Genomic DNA, 6,064 nt, shown 5'->3' on the forward strand with positions numbered 1-6,064 from the left:
GGGCGGGATGTGCACGGTGGCGGGGCACGTCGGGGACGAGAGAGAGGAGAGAACAGAGAGTAACGGGCGGGGGGGTACGGGCCGTTAGGTAATCGGCTCTTTGCCGTCCGCCAATCTTTGCCGTCCACCTTTTTGCCTCTTTGCCGTCCGCTGGCGGACGGCAAAGAGGTGGGGCGTTAAGTTTTTTTCAAACGGGCGGGGGGTGGGGGCCACCTCCCTCTTTGCCGTCCGCCAGCGGACGCAAAGATTCTTTGCCGTCTGCTAGCAGACCGCAAAGAGCTGGCAGAAGGCAAAGAGCTTCTTTGCCGTCTGCCATTTCTTTGTCGTCCGCTTTTTGGTAGCTGATGGCAAAGAGCTTCTATGCCGTCAGCTAGCAGACGGCAAAGAGCTGGCAGATGGCAAATTAGCTGATTCCAGTAGTGAAATGATGATACCATGCCAACGTTCAACCTTTTAAGAGTTCATTTGAAATGTCTTTCAATTTAAGGGTCTTATAGCTCAAAATAATCAGTAAATGCATGAAAAATAACAAATGAAGTCAGAAAGGGTTGAAAATTGATGACGTGGCTTTGAATGGTGCATTTTGAGCACAGAAAAACTATGGAGTTCAAATAAGTTCAAAAAAATGAAATCCCTTTGTAACAGACGAGTTTCTGTGTGAAACCCTGATACTTTGAAAGAGATTGTCCGTTTTGTACACGAAGTGCATACAGTTTTTGCCGTAACCCTCTCTACTTTCTTGCACATGCTATGTGGGTCAAATTATGATACCATCCCAACTTTCAACCTTTTCAGAGTTCATTTGAAATGCTTTTCAATTTCAGGGTCTTATAGCTCAAAATAATCAGTAAATGCATGAAAAATAAGAAATGAAGTCAGAAAGGGTTGAAAATTGATGACGTGGCTTTGAATGGCGCATTTTGAGCATAGAAAAACTATGGAGGTCAAATAACTTCAAAAAAAATGAAATCCCTATGTAACAGACGAGTTTCCGTATGAAACCCTGATACTTCGAAAGAGATTGTCCGTTTTGTACACGAAGTGCATCCGGTTTTTTCCGTAACCCACTCTACTTTCTTGCACATGCTATGTGGGTCAAATGATGATACTATGCCAACTTTCAACCTTTTCAGAGTTCATTTGAAATGCTTTTCAATTTCAGGGTCTTATAGCTCAAAATAATTAGTAAATGCATGAAAAATAACAAATAAAGTCAGAAAGGGTTGAAAATTGATGATGTGGCTTTGCATGGTGCATGTTGAGCACAGAAAAACTATGGAGTTCAAATAAGTTCCAAAAAATGAAATCCCTTTGTAACAGACGAGTTTTCGTATGAAACCCTGATACTTCGAAAGAGATTGTCCGTTTTGTACATGAAGTGCATCCAGTTTTTGCCGTAACCCTGTCTACTTTCTTGCACAGGCTATGTGGGTCAAATGATGATACCATGCCAACGTTCAACCTTTTAAGAGTTCATTTGAAATGCTTTTCAATTTCCGGGTCTTATAGCTCAAAATAATCAGTAAATGCATGAAAAATAACAAATGAAGTCAAAAAGGGTTGAAAATTGATGACGTGGCTTTGAATGGTGCATTTTGAGCATAGAAAAACTATGGAGTTCAAATAGGTTCGAAAAAATGAAATCCCTTTGTAACAGACGAGTTTCTGTGTGAAACCCTGATACTTCGAAAGAGATTGTCCGTTTTGTACACGAAATGCATACAGTTTTTGCCGTAACCCTCTCTACTTTCTTGCACATGCTATATGGGTCAAATTATGATACCATCCCAACTCTCAACCTTTTCAGAGTTCATTTGAAATGCTTTTCAATTTCAGGGTCTTATAGCTCAAAATAATCAGTAAATGCATGAAAAATAACAAATGAAGTCAGAAAGGGTTGAAAATTGTTGACGTGGCTTTGAATGGTGCATTTTGAGCATAGAAAAACTATGGAGTTCAAATAAGTTCATAATAAATGAAATCACTTTGTAACAGACGAGTTTCCGTATGAAACCCTGATACTTCGAAAGAGATTGTCCGTTTTGTACACGAAGTGCATCCGGTTTTTTCCGTAACCCACCTACTTTCTTGCACATGCTATGTGGGTCAAATGATGATACTATGCCAACTTTCAACCTTTTGAGAGTTCATTTGAAATGCTTTTCAATTTCAGTGTCTTATAGCTCAAAATAATCAGTAAATGCATGAAAAATAACAAATAAAGTCAGAAAGGGTTGAAAGTTGCTTATGTGGCTTTGCATGGTGCATTTTGAGCACAGAAAAACTATGGAGTTCAAATAAGTTCAAAAAAAATGAAATCCCTTTGTAACAGACGAGTTTCCGTATGAAACCCTGATACTTCGAAAGAGATTGTCCGTTTTGTACACGAAGTGCATCCCGTTTTTGCCGTAACCCTCTCTACTTTCTTGCACATGATATGTGGGTCAAATGATGATACCATGCCAACTTTCAACCTTTTCAGAGTTCACTTGAACTGCTTTTCATTTCCAGGGTCTTATAACTCAAATAATTAGTAAATGCATGAAAAATAACAAATGAAGTCAGAAAGGGTTGAAAATTGATGATGTGGCTTTGAATGGTGCATTTTGAGCACAGAAAAACTATGGAGGTCAAATAAGTTCAAAAAAATTGAAATCCCTTTGTAACAGACAAGTTTCCGTATGAAACCCTGATACTTCGAAAGAGATTGTCCGTTTTGTACACGAAGTGCATCCAGTTTTTGCCGTAACCCTCTCTACTTTCTTGCACAGGCTATGTGGGTCGACTGATGATACCATGCCAACGTTCAACCTTTTCAGAGTTCATTTGAAATGCTTTTCAATTTCAGGGTCTTATAGCTCAAAATAATCAATAAATGCATGAAAAATAACAACTGAGGTCGGAAAGGGTTGAAAATTGATGACGTGGCTTTGAATGGCGCCTTTTGAGCATAGAAAAACTATGGAGTTCAAATAAGTTCAAAAAAATGAAATCCCTTTGTAATAGACGAGTTTCCGTATGAAACCATGATACTTCGAAAGAGATTGTCCGTTTTATACACGAAGTGCATCCAGTTTTTGCCGTAACCCTCTCTACTTTCTTGCACATGATATGTGGGTCAAATGATGATACCATGCCAACTTTCAACCTTTTCAGAGTTCATTTGAAATGCTTTTCTTTTTCAGGGTCTTATAGCTCAAAATAATTAGTAAATGCATGAAAAATAACAAATAAAGTCAGAAAGGGTTGAAAATTGATGATGTGGCTTTGAATGCTGCATTTTGAGCACAGGAAAACTATGGAGTTCAAATAAGTTCAAAAAAATTGAAATCCCTTTGTAACAGACAAGTTTTCGTATGAAACCCTGATACTTCGAAAGAGATTATCCGTTTTGTACACGAAGTGCATCCAGTTTGGTCCGTAACCCTCTCTACTTTCTTGCACAGGCTATGTGGGTCAAATGATGATACCATGCCAACGTTCAACCTTTTCAGAGATCATTTGAAATGCTTTTCAATTTCAGGGTCTTATAGCTCAATATAATCAATAAATGCATGAAAAATAACAAATGAAGTCAGAAAGGGTTGAAAATTGATGACGTGGCTTTGAATGGTGCATTTTGAGCACAGAAAAACTATGGAGTTCAAATATTTCAAAAAAATGAAATCCCTTTGTAACAGACGAGTTTCTGTGTGAAACCGTGATACTTCGAAAGAGATTGTCCGTTTTGTACACGAAGTCCATCCACTTTTTGCCGTAACCCTCTCTACATTCTTGCACATTCTATGTGGGTCAAATGATGATACCATACCAACTTTCAACCTTTTCAGAGTTCATTTGAAATGCATTTCAATTTCAGGGTCTTATAGCTCAAAATAATCAGTAAATGCATGAAAAATAACAAATGAAGTCAGAAAGGGTTGAAAATTGATGAGGTGGCTTTGAATGGCGCATTTTGAGCATAGAAAAACTATGGAGTTCAAATAAGTTCAAAAAAATGAAATCCCTTTGTAACAGACGAGTTTCCGTATGAAACCCTAATACTTCGAAAGAGATTGTCCGTTTTTTACACGAAGTGCATCCGGTTTTTTCCGTAACCCACTCTACTTGCACATGCTATGTGGGTCAAATGATGATACTATGCCAACTTTCAACCTTTTCAGAGTTCATTTGAAATGCTTTTTCAATTTCAGGGTCTTATAGCTCAAAATAATTAGTAAATGCATGAAAAATAAGAAATAAAGTTAGAAAGGGTTGAAAATTGATGATGTGGTTTTGAATGCTGCATTTTGAGCACAGGATAACTATGGAGTTCACATAAGTTCAAAAAAATGAAATCCCTTTGTAACAGACGAGTTTCTGTATGAAACCCTGATACTTCGAAAGAGATTGTCCGTTTTGTACACGAAGTGCATCCGGTTTTTTCCGTAACCCACTCTACTTTCTTGCACGTGCTATGTGGGTCAAATGATGATACTATGCCAACTTTCAACCTTTTGAGAATTCATTTGAAATGCTTTTCAATTTCAGGGTCTTATAGCTCAAAATAATCAGTAAATGCATGAAAAATAACAAATAAAGTCAGAAAGGGTTGAAAATTGATTATGTGGCTTTGCATGGTGCATTTTGAGCACAGAAAAACTAAGGAGTTCGAATAAGTTCAAAAAAAATGAAATCCCTTTGTAACAGACAAGTTTCCGTATGAAACCCTGATACTTCGAAAGAGATTGTCCGTTTTGTACACGAACAGCATCCAGTTTTTGCCGTAACGCTCTCTACATTCTTGCACATTCTATGTGGGTCAAATGATGATACCATGCCAACTTTCAACCTTTTCAGAGTTCATTTGAAATGCTTTTCAATTTCTGGGTCTTATAGCTCAAAATAATCAGTAAATGCATGAAAAATAACAAATGAAGTCAGAAAGGGTTGAAAATTGATGACGTGGCTTTGAATGGCGCATTTTGAGCATAGAAAAACTATGGAGGTCAAATAACTTCAAAAAAAATGAAATCCCTATGTAACAGACGAGTTTCCGTATGAAACCCTGATACTTCGAAAGAGATTGTCCGTTTTGTACACGAAGTGCATCCGGTTTTTTCCGTAACCCACTCTACTTTCTTGCACATGCTATGTGGGTCAAATGATGATACTATGCCAACTTTCAACCTTTTCAGAGTTCATTTGAAATGCTTTTCAATTTCAGGGTCTTATAGCTCAAAATAATCAGTAAATGCATGAAAAATAACAAAAGAAGTCAGAAAGGGTTGAAAATTGATGACGTGGCTTTGAATGGCGCATTTTGAGCATAGAAAAACTATGGAGGTCAAATAAGTTCAAAAAAATGAAATCCCTTTGTAACAGACGAGTTTCCGTATGAAACCCTGATACTTCGAAAGAGATTGTCCGTTTTGTACACGAAGTGCATCCGGTTTTTTCCGTAACCCACTCTACTTTCTTGCACATGCTATGTGGGTCAAATGATGGTACTATGCCAACTTTCAACCTTTTCAGAGTTCATTTGAAATGCTTTTCAATTTCAGGGTCTTATAGCACAAAATAATCAGTAAATGCATGAAAAATAACAAATAAAGTCAGAAAGGGTTGAAAATTGATGATGTGGCTTTGATTGGTGCATTTTGAGCACAGAAAAACTATGGAGTACAAATAAGTTCCAAAAAATGAAATCCCTTTGTAACAGACGAGTTTTCGTATGAAACCCTGATACTTCGAAAGAGATTGTCCGTTTTGTACATGAAGTGCATCCAGTTTTTGCCGTAACCCTCTCTACATTCTTGGACGGGCTATGTGGGTCAAATGATGATACCATGCCAACGTTCAATCTTTTAAGAGTTCATTTGAAATGCTTTTCAATTTCAGGGTCTTATAGCTCAAAATAATCAGTAAATGCATGAAAAATAACAAATGAAGTCAAAAAGGGTTGAAAATTGATGACGTGGCTTTGAATGGTGCATTTTGAGCACAGAAAAACTATGGAGTTCAAATAAGTTCAAAAAAATGAAATCCCTTTGTAACAGACGAGTTTATGTGTGAAACCCTGATA

The sequence above is a fragment of the Triticum aestivum genome, unplaced genomic scaffold (assembly GCF_018294505.1).
Source record: "Triticum aestivum cultivar Chinese Spring unplaced genomic scaffold, IWGSC CS RefSeq v2.1 scaffold63265, whole genome shotgun sequence".
NCBI classification, from domain to species: Eukaryota; Viridiplantae; Streptophyta; class Magnoliopsida; order Poales; family Poaceae; genus Triticum; species Triticum aestivum.